Raw genomic sequence first — 15,836 nt, 5'->3', positions numbered from 1 at the left:
TCTTCGCTGGTAGTGCTCGTGCTTTCTTATTCTTGAATCCATTTTTTACCTAATTTGTAACGGTGGACCAAATTTTGTTTTGTTTCAATTGGAATACTGCATAAGCGTTATACACCATTGTTTCTAGTAAGTACAATTAATAGTTATTCAAAATCAATTCGTTATCATCTAATCTGGGTACCTGTAATTTTTTTCTATAATTCGCATTCGCATTTCCAACATATTGTTACATATGTTGCAATAGTTGACTATTATAACATATTATAGTCATATGTAGCAACATGTGATTTATTTTCACAACAGAACAGTCATATGTAGCAATAAATGACTTACATCTCGCAACAAAATAGTCATATGTAGCAACATGTGATTTATTTTCACAACAGAACAGTCATATGTAGAAACATATGACTTACATCTCGCAACAAAATAGTCATATGATGCTACATATGATATAACTAAAAAATGTAGCAACAAGTGATTTATTTTTCACAACAGAACAGTCATATGTAGCAACATATGACTTACATCTCGCAACAGAATAGTCATATGTTGCTACATATGATATAACTTAAAAATGTAGCAATATGTGATTTATCTTACACAACAGAACAATCATATGTAGCAACATATGACTCAAATATCTCCACAAAATAGTCATATTTTGCTACATATGCTTATTATTCATAATTAGTAATTATTTTTTTTATATATATTTTCTTCAGGTACAGTGTCATTATTTGTAGGGATTGATTGTCGAGGTGAATGGGTCAAGAAGAGAAATCGATTCATATGGCATTGGGAGGATAGTAAAAAACCGAGGAGCCAGTTCAGTAGGGATGTATGTCGAAAGAAACATTTTGTATGATGAGTTCTTCAATTTAGTCGTGCAAAAGTCTGGATACAATTGTAAACCGCACGATATTGTCATGAGTTACATTTCCCATTTTTTCATAATGAGAAGGTTTTACCTTTTAGAATAACTTAACAATCTAGTTTGAGTGTTTATTTGGGGGGAACACAGAAACCGCCAATATTCAGAGTCTACGTGGAAGAAACTCCTATCGAGGGGATCATAATATAGACCAAGGACAACAAGATATGTTTAATGATGGATTTCATCCTGCGGACATGAATAATCCTGATGATGAAATTGGAACAGATGAAGGTTAAGGTTAAGGTTAAGGTGAACGTGAAGCTCAAGCTGAAGGGTCGGACCTTGAGAGCAAATTTCCTCCCACACCTGTAATTGGCAACAACAATCTATGTGCTTCTCAAACTTCACATATGAATAATATTAGAGATGATGAAACAGGATTTTATATGGGAATGACATTCAAAAACAAGCACGAACTGGCAAATTCATTGAAAATTGCTTGCTTGAAAAAAGATTTTAGATTGAAAAAGGTGATCAATTCTCGTGATGTGTTTTCCTTTAAATGTTCATATCCAGATTTCAATTGGTGGATGAGGGCTATGAAATTTACAAGTAGTGACAGATTTTCCATTAGAATCTATGAAAAGTATCATACGTGTGGTTCAGAGCATCTTACAAGCCATAATCCCCACGCCACGACAAAAGTCATAGGTAAGTACTTTGAAAATAGGTTTCCCAATGGTAAAGACCCATCCACAAGAGACATGTCAAATCAACACCGCATAGAACTGGGTTGTAAGGTGAGCTATTGGAAGATTTATAAGGGCATGGAACATTCTAAGTCTAATGTTTGGGGAACACATGAGCACTGGTACGCAGTGCTTAATGCGTACTGCTTGAAGTTGCGAATCCAGGAAGCAAGACGATATTGTCGCTCGATGGAAATAGGAGGTTCCAGTACTTCTTTGTATCATATGCTGCTTGGATAATTGGTTTTAAAGAAATTAGAAAAGTAATAGCCATTGATTGCACATTCCTAAGGAGAAAGTATGGAGGAGTTCTGCTATCGACGGTGGTACAAGATGCCGAGAATCATATATTTCCACTGCTTTCTGTGTCGTGGACAAGGAATGCGATGCCTCATATAAATATTTTTTTTCAAAATATGAGAAGTTTTGTAGATGATACTGATGAGTGATGCATTATCTCTGATAGGCATCCAAGTATTCAAAAGATGGTTTCGAGAATCTACCCTGCATCTCATTATGGTTGTTGCATGAGACACTTTGGGCAAAATATTTGAAATAACTTTCACAATTCAAAGGTAGTGTCCCATTTACGATATATGTGAGTTCAATGACCATTTCAATCAAATAAGAGATTTGGCACCAAAGGCCGCTGAAGCTCTTGAACGTATTCTGAAAAAAAATCTTCCAACTAATTTATCTAGAGAATATCCCTGAATTTGACGAAAGGTCTTCCCAGGACTGACCTAATGATGCTGTCACCATTAGTATCAGGCTGCAAATGCACATGAGAAGTGTCTACATTGATGATTTTAATTCCATCATGACCACTAGCATTGATGTCTTTATGAACTTAATTTATCTTTTCTTGTTGTGCCACAACTACTACTTCTGTATTTTTCCCTTCTTATTTCTGAACTTCATTTATTTTCCCTAGTTCCTCAACTTCTTCTTGTTTTCCATCTTCTTCCTCCACTACTTGTATTTGTTCATATTCCTTTTGACAAAATTCTACTTCTTCTTGAGAAGAATAAACTGCTTCAGCTGCAAGATTTTCTAAAACTGTAGTATTTTCGTTCCTCTTCCTATCAATTTTTGACCCAGCCTTCTTCTGGATCTTTGTTTGCTCAGATGTATCAATGTCAAGTTTTCTTTTGACAGGATCCATTATATCTGTATCTGCAACCACAAAAATAAAATATTTGAAAGCCCCAAAATGAGCTACAACCATAAGTCAAAACAGGGCAATAAGGAGAAAAGCAAGCAAATGCATTTCAAACCCTAATTAAATATTACCTGATAAGATATATATCACGATAAAGTAGAAATTATGAGGACAACACAACACCGCCTTTGCTGTAGAAGATGATCTTTGAAAGAAGAAAGAGAAGAAAGAGAAGAGAATGATCGGATAAGTGTACTGTAGTGGCAAAGAGAGAGGAGAAAACTAAAATTATTTTTTATAAATAAATCTTGCAATATGAAATGACACATTTATAGAACAGATGAGAGAGGAGAAAGGTGAGAGGAGCGAGGGAAAATGATAATTCAAGTCGTTTATTTATTTTTAATTAGGACAATTCAAACAGTGACATGCGTTGCCACATATATACTATATGTTGCTACATATATACGATCTGTTGCCACGTATAATTTTGTCGTATTTATTACTACAGAAATTACATATGTTGTGATGCATATGCTATCTGTTGCTACAAATTATTCACTCTGTTGACATATATAATTTTGATCCTTTCCATTATAATTGACATTTGTTCAAACAAAATCGAAATAATCATAAAAAAAACATTTTAATACATAACCACCTATCTAATCAATGGTTGTAAACACAATATTTTCATTGTTCTTAGCTTTTTTTTAGTTCTACGCATATATGTGTCTTCATTGTCACTAACATAACCATTTCGAGCCTTTACAATCCCATAATTCCATAGGAGTGAAGCATATCTCAAGCGAACGGTGTCAACACTAATTCCACATGATGGTACTTGTAATCCATCACTTAAATACTCAGCATATGCAACAATAAAAATTTCACAATCTCTGCATGGTATATCATCAATCAGAAAATATAATAACATCACACTACGATAGTCGCAAGACAAAATAATATTGTGATATTTACAGACTACTGCTTTCTTGTTGGGCAATACAGTAACATGAATAACTTCAAATGGGTGAGATTTGTTCTTTCCTTGGTAACATTTAAGAACTGACCAGTTGGTTCGCTCATTTTGCTTAAAAAATCCACTCAACTCAAGGTACTTTGGCAACATTGTAGCCATCTTTTGAATCTTAGAGTATAGTTTTATATTAGACCTATTTGAGGACATGGAATCATACACTTTTATGCACTGTTCCTTCAATGCAACGACTGCCAAGATCCAATGGAATTCCCCATTATTATTTATGGTGACATTAACATCATCCTTCAAGTGCCAAGGCATTCCATAAGGTATAGCATACCCTTTAATTATGTCAATGATTTTATCCTCATATTCACTAGAATTGTCAATGTATGTTTTGAAAAAAACAACTAGTGGTGGTATATTGATATATAGACTGAATCTTTTGCTTCGACTTCTTACACAAATAGTAAAATATGACATCCACATACTGCACACATGCATCAAACAAGTGTATCAACTTAATTGTATATATTCATGTACTAAAAATTACATATAAAAGTGGGCATGAATTTACCTCATCATTCCAGCACCTATTGGGTTGAGACATTACGTAGAACTAGTCCTTATTCATTGGAAATGCAACTACTAAATAAAGTTCATCAAATTCAAGTTTTGAGCAATTATGTTGCCACATATGTACTTGCTGTTGCGCAAAATATACATCTTATGTAGCAACAGATGCGTCATATGTTGACACATCTATACAAATTATTGCAACATTTGAACTTTATGTGGCAACAGAAGATCAACATATCACTAAAATGTGGCAACATACGCTAAATATATTTTGGATGCCTGAACAACACTGTTTCTACAATCATATCAACAAAATGGCCAAAAAAAGAACAACAACACCAACAAAAAATGACCTTTCACTGCATGATAACATTACAGATACATTTTCTCAAAATAAGGTTTTGTTGAGTTGACTGATTTTCTTTCAAAAAAAAAAAGACCAATAATACACACCATTAAGTTGATTATTCATGTTTTACACCTACATAACATTTTATTGTTCATTAATCCAAGAAAAAAACTTCAAAAATTGTAAAGTATTTCAAAAAAACAACTTACCCATTTTTAGTCGACACGATTATAATTCAGAAAGATGAGAGAGTAAGGAAGGACGGGAGAGGAAGAGTAACAATTGCAGAGGAAGAGTAACGACGAATTTCCGAATTTCTAAGGAAGAAGATGAACAATCACCCACGGGAAGAAGAAAAGATGAGAGAGAAGAGAGGAGAGAAGATGAAAAGATTTTTCTTTTTAAATGATTTGGTTTGAATTATAAAAGTGTTTTTTTTTGTATTTTATGAAAGATTAGAAAGTTCTGAAAATATTAATTTGATCCCATAATTAGTTAATTACATTATAAAGAGGATTTGACCAACTTTTTGTCAATCTAACACCAAAAACAAAAACTTATTTGACACCTTTCCCTTAAATTTCTCTTCTTACTCACTTGGCATAAAAAATCAATCTGTTCCACTCATTTTTTGAGTGGAGGAGATGATATGTCTTTGTCATATGGTGGCCTTTTAGCACATCAAAGTTGACAATTTGAGAGAATGAAGCCTCCATTTGGCAGAAAAGTCTTGTCATTTGCAGATTACATGAATTATAAAATTCCCAAGCTGCTCAAGTACTAAAAGTATATCTGCAGAGTGCTCGAAATTTCATATAGAATTCAATACATAGCGGAAGCTTTCCTTCAAGTTCTTCTAGAAATTCTTGTTTCGTTCATCAGAGATAAATTTGTATCGCTTTTCGATTTTGAAAAGGAATATGAAAAGCTATCAAGTGAGTTTTCCCACAATTCAAATTGTGTTTCAAGATGCTTAAAGAAGCAATTGAAGGACAAGACAATTGAGAATTGGTTGCAGAAACTCAATTTGTGGCCTATGAAGTTGATGACATATTGGGAGGATGTAAAAATGAGGAAACTAAATTCAAGCAATCTCGATTTGTGTTTTTATCATCCAGGGATTATAAATTTCCATCACAAAATTGTCAAAATGATGAAAGATATAATGGAGAAACTAGATGCAATTGCTGAGGAAAGAAGCAAGTTTCATCTCCCTGAAAATATTATAGAGAGACAAGCCACCTCTACGCATGAAACAGGTGTGACTACTAATTAATAGCTCAGTTTAGATTCAATTTGTCACCACATCTTTATGTTAATGGTGCTTTTAACTTGGTCTTTGATGGAATTTGTGTCCTCCAATTTTAGGTTTGCACAAATAGATATTTAAGCTTGTACACACGAATACTTGTGCAAAAAAAAGTTGGGGTTATGGATGTTAGTTTAAACGACACACTTTTGACTTATGGAGTTAAATTATAATGCAATTCTATATCATTCTGTCCAAAAGATTCTTCTAGTCAAACTTAGCCTGGATCAGCTATTGAAAGTGTGAATTTATGTGGCACTAAACAATGCAAGGGGTATGGATTCATTCTGCATTTACATTTATCTAGATGTTTTCTCTATCGAATTTACCTTCTAATTTTCTTTTCTTTTAAAATTTGTGATTTATGAAAAAGTCTGAACTGTAAAAACAATTGTTATGGAAGTAGGAGGAAATAGTGTGCTGGGAAGGATTTCGATAACATGGATAGTATCTAGCAATTTATTTAATAATAAATAGAAAATTATGCGTGTTGAGGTTTGGCGGGTCGAAAACAACAAATTTTGCAAGGTTGGGTGGTTAAAATCTTTTGCGGGTTTGTGTGGGTTTTTTCTGCACCACCCCATCTGCCAATCCTGTCTACATGATTGTTTGTCTCTTTATTTTGAAGAAGTGTTCAATATTTCTTGCTGACTCATTCTACTAAGCTTAATTGTAACAAATCTTTTGTGTCCACACTACCTGGAGCAGGTTTTTTTTAAACTGAACCAAAAGTATAATGGAAGGGACAAAGAGGAGGATGAGATAGTGAAAATTCTGATAAGCAATGTTAATGTTGTCCAAGAACTTCAGGTTTCCCTATAATTGATATGGGGGGACTAGGAAAGACAACACTAGCTCAAATGACCTTCAATGATGAGAGAGTGACAAAGCATTTCAATCCCAAAATATGGGTTTGTGTCTCAGATGATTTTATTGAGAAAAGGTTGATTAAGACAATTATAGGAAATATTGAAAGAAATTCTCCTGATGTCGAGGACTTGGCTTCATTCCAGAAGAAGGTTCAGGAGTTATTGAATGGAAAACGATACTTGCTTGTTTTAGAAGATGTTTGGAATGATGATCTAGAAAGGTGGCCAAAGTTAAGAGCAATCTTAAAGGTTGGACCAAGAGGTGCTTCTATTCTAGTTACTACTCGTCTTGAAAAGGTTGGGTCAATTATGGGAACATTGCAACGATATCATTTATCAAATTTATCTCCACATGTTGTTTATTTCTGTTTCTGCAACGCACATGTGGGCAACAAAGAGAAGCAGATCCTAATCTAGTGTCCATTGGAAAGGAGATTATGAAGAAATGTGGCGGTGTGTGTACCTTTAGCAGCCAAGACTCTTGGTGGTCTTTTACACTTCAAGAGAGAAGAAAGTGAATGGTAACATGTGAGAGATAATGAGATTTGGAGTCTTCCTCAAGATGAAAGTTCTATTTTTCCTGCTCTGAGACTTAGTTATCATCACCTTCCAATTGATTTGAGACAATACTTTGCATATTGTGCATTATTCCCAAAGGACACCAAAATGATAAAGGAAAATCTCATCACTCTCTGGATGGCACGTGGTTTTTCTTTTATCAAAAGGAAACTTGGAGCTAGAGGATGTGGGTAATGAAGTATGGAGCGAATTATACTTAAGGTCTTTCCTCCAAGAGATCGAAGTAAAATCTGGTAGAACTTATTTCAAGATGCATGATCTCATTCATGATTTTGCTACATCTCTGTTCAGCAAGCATATCAAGCAGCAATATCTGTGAAATAAATGTGAAAAGCTACACACATATGATGTCCAGTGGTTTCACTGAAGTGGTGTCGTCTTACTTTCCTTCGCTCTTGAAAGAGTTTGTCTCATTAAGGGTGATTAAGCTAAGTTTCTCAAAACTTAAGCAATGACCTTATTCCATTGGAGATCTATTACATTTAAGATACTTGAACCTTCCTCACAATAACTTCGTAGTCTTCCAGAGAGGTTATGCAAGCTTCAAAATCTGTAGAATCTTGATCTACATAACTTCTACTCACTTTATTGTTTGCCAAAACAAACAAGTAAGCTTGGTAGTCTCCAAAATCTTGTACTTGATGGCTGTCCATTGACTTCTACTCCACAAAGGATAGGATTGTTGACAGGCCTTAAGACTCTAGGTTGCTTTGTTGTTGGAAGCAAGAAGGGTTATCAACCTGGTGAACTAAAAAATCTAAATCTTTATGGATCAATTTCAATCACATATCTTGATAGAGTGAAAAATGATAAGGATGCAAAAGAAGCCAATTTATCTGTTAAAGCAAATCCGCATTCTTTAAGCATGAGTTGGGACATCGACAGACCACACAGATATGGATCAAAAGAAGTTAAAGTGCTTGAAGCCCTCAAACCATACCCCAGTCTGAAAAATTTAGAAATCATTGCCTTTGGGGGATTCTGTTTTCCAAGCTGGATAAATCGTTCAGTTTTGGAGAAGGTCGTGTCTATTAGAATTACAAGCTCCAAAAACTGCTTGTGCTTACCACCCTTTTTGGAGATGCCTTGTTAGAAAGTCTAGAGTTACAATACGGGTCTGCGGAGGTTGAGTATTTTGAGGAGGAGGATGATCATTCTAGATTCCCTACAAGAAGAAGATTTCCATCCCTGAAAAGACTTTGTATTTGGTTCTTTGACAATTTGAAAGGATTGGTGAAAAAGGAGGGTGGAGAGAAATTCCCCATGCTTGAAGAGATGGAGATTCTATATTGCCCTATGTTTGTTTTTCCAACTCTTTCATCTGTCAAAAAATCAGAAGTTCATGGCGGCACACATGCAACAGGTTTGAGCACTATATCTAATTTTAGCAGTCTTACTTCCCTCCGTGTTGGTGCTAACAGCCAAGCGAGATCACTCCCAGAAGAGATATTCAAAAGCCTTGCAAATCTCAAATACTTGACCATCTCTTACTACAAGAATCTCAAAGAGCTTCCTACCATCCTGGCTAGTCTCAATGCTTTGCAGAGTTTGACAATTTACTATTGTGACGCACTAGAGAGTCATCCCGAGGAAGGGGTTAAAGGTTGAACTTCACTCGCAGAGTTATTTGTTGAGCACTGTAAAATGCTAAAATGTTTACCCGAGGAATTGCGTCACCTAACAGCCCTGACAAATTTAGGAGTTATTGATTGTGCAGATGTGGGAAAGCATTGTGATGCAGAAATAGGAGAAGAATGTCACAAAACTGCTCACATTCCAAATCTGGATATTCGTTAGTCTTATTGTATTTGTATTATTACTTATATGATGTGAATTCTATTCTCTAAATTAGTTCTAATTATCTTCTAACAGAGGTGGATAACCACTTTGGCAGTGGACATTTTGGGAAAAGGTAGGTTCGTGTCCATTACAATGACAGGGTCAGCTAGTATTGAGTTACATTTTTGAAAATTATTCGTAAACACATGTCATGCATATGTTGATATAGAAAGCCAACAGATAGAAATAACAGATCATATTCATTGTTACAATAACGGAACATTACCATGAATACTAGAACAATTTAATCTTTATTTAGTAAGCAAACAAGTAATTTGAGACATGCATGTCTAATAAGGTGGCCAACTAGTATGAGATAGAGGGTGTGTTTGGTATGGAGGAAAATGATTTTCTCATGTTTGGTTGACTTAAAATGTTTCGAAAATATTTTTCAAATCAACTCATTTTTCTCAAGTTTCAAGAAAATGGCTTACCTTCCAAAATTACGGTAAACATTTTTCAAAACACTACTTTATCCTTTAATTTTTTTTACCCTACTCATACCACCCGACCCGCCCCATTCCAAAAAAATAAATAAATTAATTTTTAAGTTTTCTTATTTTTGAAATTTCAAATATATTTTTATCCCTACCCAAACCACCACCATACCCCTACCTAGGGGCGACAATTTTTTCAGCCCATATAAGTGAAATGAAACCATCTTGCACATATTAAATTAAATAGATCACTCATATTTTCTTTCCTTTTCTTAAATGGGTTGATATGGTCTCCAACCTATTTAATCTCATACAAATATGGACAAAAAGGGTCAACATGATAATCCATATTATGCCTCTACAAGTGAGAAATGAAATAATTATATTTTTTGAAAAATAAAAAAATTTATGAGTCGGGGGTAAGGTTTTTTTTAGTCTTCGGAAAACAAAAATTTTTTTGGGGTAGGTTGGGGGGATAATTTTTTTTTTTTGAAAAACTATTTAGTTTAATTTTTGAAAAACAAAAATTTTTTAGGGGTAGGTTGGTGGAGGGGGTGCCCGGAGGAGGGGTTATTTTTTTTTTTTAGAAAAAAAAACATTTTTTTTTGTTTTTCAATTTTTTTAGGGTTAGATTGGTGGCAGGGCGAGAAGGGGGGGGCGGTGCCTATAGGGAGGGGCAAACTTTTTTTTTTGAAAAACAAATTTATTTGGATGAGTTAAAACCATTTTGCCCAAACCAATTTGACCAAATCTGTATTTATCCATATTATATTTGGATGGATTGTAATCCAAACCATTTTTTCTCAATCCATATCCAATTCATCCAAATCCAATCCAATCCAACCATTTGCCACCTCTACCCCCACCCCCATCAATTAAAAAAAATAAAAATTTAAAAATTATTCTTGTAAAAATGTTTCAAAATTTAAGATTTTCTTACTTCACCCAACGCCTACCACCCATACCCCTACCTCTAACCACGCCCTTCAAAAAATTGCTTTGGAAAAATATTATAAATTTATCTTTCTTACGCCACTCCCCCCCCCCCCCCCCACAACCCCCCCCCCCCCCCCAAAACATGGCCACCCCTCTCACCGCCACCCCCGTCAATTTTCTTCCTTTTTTTAAAAAAATATATTTGGGAAGTATATCAAATTTTAAAATTCTTCAGTTTTTACATCAACCCAAGCCCCACTCCCCCGTCCCCCAGGCCACCCTCTATCAAAAATAGATTTTTTTTTTATAAAAAAATAATTTTTTTGAAAGATATTTCAAATTCTTAAAAAATTTCATTTTTATGTCATCCCCACCTCTCCCCGTGAAGTTTTTTTTTTTATTAAAATTGTTTTTGAAAAATATTTCAAATTAATTTTTTTAAACTTTTATGCCACCCTCTACCCCTACCCCCTGCCACGCTCACCCTGACCGTTAGCAAGATGGACATAGGGTCATATTATCTCCGTAGAGGATCTCATATATCAACGCAACCCAGCCAGCACGTCCACTCTCTGGGGTGTGTAAGCTGTCCGACTAGAAAGAGTGACTCGAGAGCATGAAAATTTCAAAGAGGATTTCAAGTAGGCTCCAACTCACTAGGGATCGACGTCCTTTATCAAAGAATTAAAAGGGATCCTAGACTAAAATACTCAACTTCGAGAAAACACACAACCTCTGGTAAGGCATCATACATGCAAAAAAGGGATAAAGGATAAAACGTATAACAAGTTGTGCAACGCCTAAACTAAAGCTCATATTATCAGAATCAAGTCCACTATTTCTGTCTACAAGGACCTGGTCCGTCTGAACAAACATCAGAAACATAATAAATCTACAAGGCTCAAAGCTATGAGGCATCACGAAACTATACTAGACTAAGGTCGAACATGCTTCAGAAGTCATATCAAAACGCAAGTAGTCATACTAGCATGAAACAAAACAGATAATCCCTAACACATGGTATCTCAAAAGTTGAAAAACAAGAATACTAGGTACCCACCCCTAATTCACATTAATAATAATGAATTTACACATTCATTCTCAATATAAAAAGAAAGGAAATTGTAGCCTACCTGTATCTAGGTCGACCGCACATGCTCTATATTACAAACCATGAGTTTTCCTTTCCATCAAGCCTCCGAACACTGTCACACCATCAAAAATGGTGTTACAACATAACTACAATCGTTAAGATACTATAATACATAAAACAAAAATGGACCAATTTTTGAATGAAATAGAAATTATGGGACTCATATCGAAATTTCCAAAATACATTTTATGAAGAGGTCCTAAACTACGTCTCAAACATTTGGACCGAAATCTGACACAATTCGAGGTCCGAATATAGGAAGCACAATAGCATGCAGTAATTCACTAGAAGTCAAAGTAATAAAGAAGTTTTAGATGAGAATTTAGCTCAAACAATGGCTCACAATTGCAATTGAGTATCTCCACCACATAGTTGCGATAAACACAAATGCGCGGGACTTCAAATAACCAATTTCCAAGCTAAAATGAGCAATAACTTACCTTTGAATCTTACTTGGATAAGTTGATCACGTCTACCTCTATTTATAAAATCAAACCTCATCTTTTAATCGTAGTCTACAGAAGGAGGGTTGTGATTAAGACTCATTTAGAAAAAGACCATCACGATCACAAAGACCCTTTCTCTCGGTCGTAATAACTAAAGAATGCCAACTCTTTATCGTGATTGTGGCAATGGATCACGCAGTATAGAAGAGCTGTGGCCTAGGACTTCACAAATCAATTAAGGGGTCCAAGAACATGAAGGGTAAAACACTTTGCAAGGTCTGTTGCACATCAGTTGGTTTTGGAAAGTTCCAAAATCCCAACAGGGCATTAAAAATTCATTTATAACCCCATTCACAGAAACTAGATATGCAACCCCACATATTTCAATATTATAGACTAAACAAATTAGTCTAAGTTTCCATACGAGGTGATCTCGACAAGAAGTGGATTCCATACCAAAACTCTATTTTAGGCCAAAATCCACATGGGGATTCGAAATTAGCTTGGAAGGCTCAAGATCCAAATGAAGTGTCGTTCTAGACCAAACTCAACTTTCTAAAGCTAAATGTGCTAAGGGAATTCGTATCCGAGCTTATCTACTTAAAATGTTTACTAAAGTCAAACTTAGGCATTAACTAGAATGTTGAAATGCCTAATCATATACTTTTGCTTTGAAAGCCTCGCGAGGCATCCAAAAAAGCTGCTAGCCTAAATTTTACACTTACAAAGCTGATAGAATTGGATTCTGAGATCATCTTTTTGAACTTTTTGTCAAAACTAGAGTTCAAGGTTAAAAAGTTCTAAAACACTAAAACTTGCATTAAAAACCAAAAAAATGACTATGTGTCCATACTATGTCCCATTAAGTCCTAAAATGACTTGGGGTTGCTATAGGAATGATCTAATCAAGAGCAAGGGGCATAAACACATAAATGTCCTACGGGTCATTATAAAAACACCAATGATTGCCTAAGTGTCATGACCCAAAGGACATCATAGACATAACATGGCTTATAGGACCCAGAGAGGCCCTACAGAATGCACTTTACATGCATATAACTTAATATAACATAAAATGCAGGAACAGTCTAAATGAAGAACAAAAGACATAAGTACATAAATGTCCTACAGGTCATTACAAAAACACCAATGATTGCCAAAGCATCATGACCCAAAGGACCACCTAGTCGTGACATGGCTTATAGGACCCTAAGAGGCCCTACACAATGAAGCTCACATGCATACATTTCAATATAACAAAAAATACAAGAACTTAAGTAGAAAGTCTCATATCATAAAAGAGTTTGACATAGAAGTGGAAGTCTTAACATAGTTTTAATAAGACAATAATACATTAAATCGTGATTAGGACATAGCCCACACATTAGGTACAACTTCTAAAAACTAAAGACATAAGAAATCATTGTAATGGTGATATTGTCCTAAAATCTGACGATTAACCATGTCTTTTAATGATCCATCAATCACCTAGCAAAAAGCATGAGGGGAAATTATATCAGACCATACATTATTAAACAATGTAGGCACAAGTATGCATTTAGTAAATGAAATATACTAAGTATGAGGGAAATTCATAAAAACATACACGTAATCATTTGAGAACATTTAAATTTGATATGCATGACCAAGTAAATCATAAATCATGCACATAGTAAAGTAAAATAAATGGGTCCACATGAAATCAAATAAAAAGTATGTCATTGAATCAAATCATGAATAATAAGATTGAAATCATACCAATTTAGACCCATGGAGATTTGTATGAAACCCTAGATAACATGGTTAAATTGCCTTTTGGAGATTAAGATTTGTTGGGACCAATGTATGAATGAAACCCATTGGTGTTTCCCCATACCATGATAAATAAAGCCCAAAGAAATGAAGAAAAAAGAGACATGAATCTCAAAACCCTAGGTGTTCTTCCTTGAGCTTGAGGGAACCTGGAGATGATGAATGTGGACGAGATTTGGGGTTTTGAGGCTGTGAGATTATGTTTTATTTTAATTGCAAAATAGTTATAGAGATTATAATTAGGGTCATAATTACATAGTATAGGTAATAAATGAATAAATAACTGTAGCACCGGTTTACGACTTAAACTTAGATGTAATACTCCGAAGGTCCATGACTTAGTCTAGAGCCTCACATGATGAACCAAGAATTTAAAAAATGTTTATAAGACTAAATTAATGTATTCAAACTAAGTAATAAGTATCAGATCCAAAACATTAAAGAAGGACCTCGACGTCCGGAAACTAGTGGAATTAAACTCGTGGACGTCCCTATGTTTGGCAAAGGTTTGAGAGTGTCATATGAAGTCTAAAACATGTGAAAAGACTTTAAATAGGAAAAATAATGTTTATAGGGTCAAAATGTCCAGTCACGACTACCCAAGGATTACCTGAACGGTCCTTGAGGAGAACCCGAACATTGGCAAGCAAGGTGCCAAAGCAGCCTGCGTCAACCAAGATGTGAAGGCCATGGCGCGTCGCACCCTCTTCACTTTGCAGGACAAATTTGCCTCGCATTGTGGGGCCTTAATGAGGCTCACTGCCTCGACTCGGATTACAGGAAAAAATATTTGGAACTTTCCCCGCGACTCGCAGCCACTTCCTTGGTTCGTTCGCATTGTTTTTAAGTCAATTTGACTACACAAAAAGACACAATTAAGTGAGGGATGTTTTGGGTATTTTAGGGGGTGACTATATATTGATTTAGCGTCAGTTTTAAGTCATTGTTAACCACTCATATAAATTCCCCAAATCTCTCTCACTTCTGTCTAAATTCTCTCTCTACTCAACCACCATTGAAGAGCATTGGAGCTTGGAGAAGAAGAGCAAGTTCTCAACTTTTCTTTTCAAATTTCTTGGATTAAGTCTAAATAAAGGTATGTATTCTTCATTCTTGGGATTCGTTTCCCCAAGAGGTTCATTCAAAGTTGATTTCTAAATTACCCAATTCCAAGGGTTTTCTCTACTTTGGTTTATACTTGGTGATGATGTGCAATTGAAGTATTATATGTGATTAGACTAAGAAGATTATGATATGATGAATTTACTTGACTATGCGAATTGTGAGATCATGTTAAGGGTATGTTGATACAAGGTTCAATGTGAATCACTTGTGTGACTCACTATGATATGACTATGATATGTTGATCTCACAAATGAAAAGTTATTATGAAAGGACACTCTCATGCAATACCTAATGAGTTAATGATATTATATAGAAAGGGTTAGTATCCTATGGCCTATATTAAGTTATGATGATTAAGAATGACTTAAAGACATTTCAAAAAGGGACATTATCTTAGCACCAAGTGAATTCTTTATCATAGGTGTCCCTTCCCAACGTTGGAAGGTAGGTTAACAATGGTTCTCATGATGGAGATTACAATTCAATTGTGCATTAAGAGGGTGTCTAGTATGTCTCCTAGTTCTTGAACTATGTTGTCCCCATAGGTATACTAGCTGGTTGATCCACCTTGAATTCTACGTTCATGTTTTGGTTCTATTTTGGCAAGTAGACCACCTTTTTTCGGTGTAGGGT

At 35.0% G+C, this 15,836-nt stretch overlaps 1 pseudogene; it reads left to right on the top strand.

Moving 5' to 3' along the window:
* Positions 1–4,663: 4,663 nt before the first annotated feature.
* On the top strand, positions 4,664–9,324 carry LOC101246875 (putative disease resistance protein RGA4; annotated as a pseudogene).
* The last annotated feature ends 6,512 nt before the right edge of the window (positions 9,325–15,836 follow it).

The sequence above is a fragment of the Solanum lycopersicum genome, chromosome 2 (genome assembly GCF_036512215.1).
Source record: "Solanum lycopersicum chromosome 2, SLM_r2.1".
In the NCBI taxonomy this organism is placed as follows: domain Eukaryota; kingdom Viridiplantae; phylum Streptophyta; class Magnoliopsida; order Solanales; family Solanaceae; genus Solanum; species Solanum lycopersicum.
Note: the sequence above shows the minus strand (reverse complement) of the source record. Positions and strands in the feature narration are given on the sequence as shown.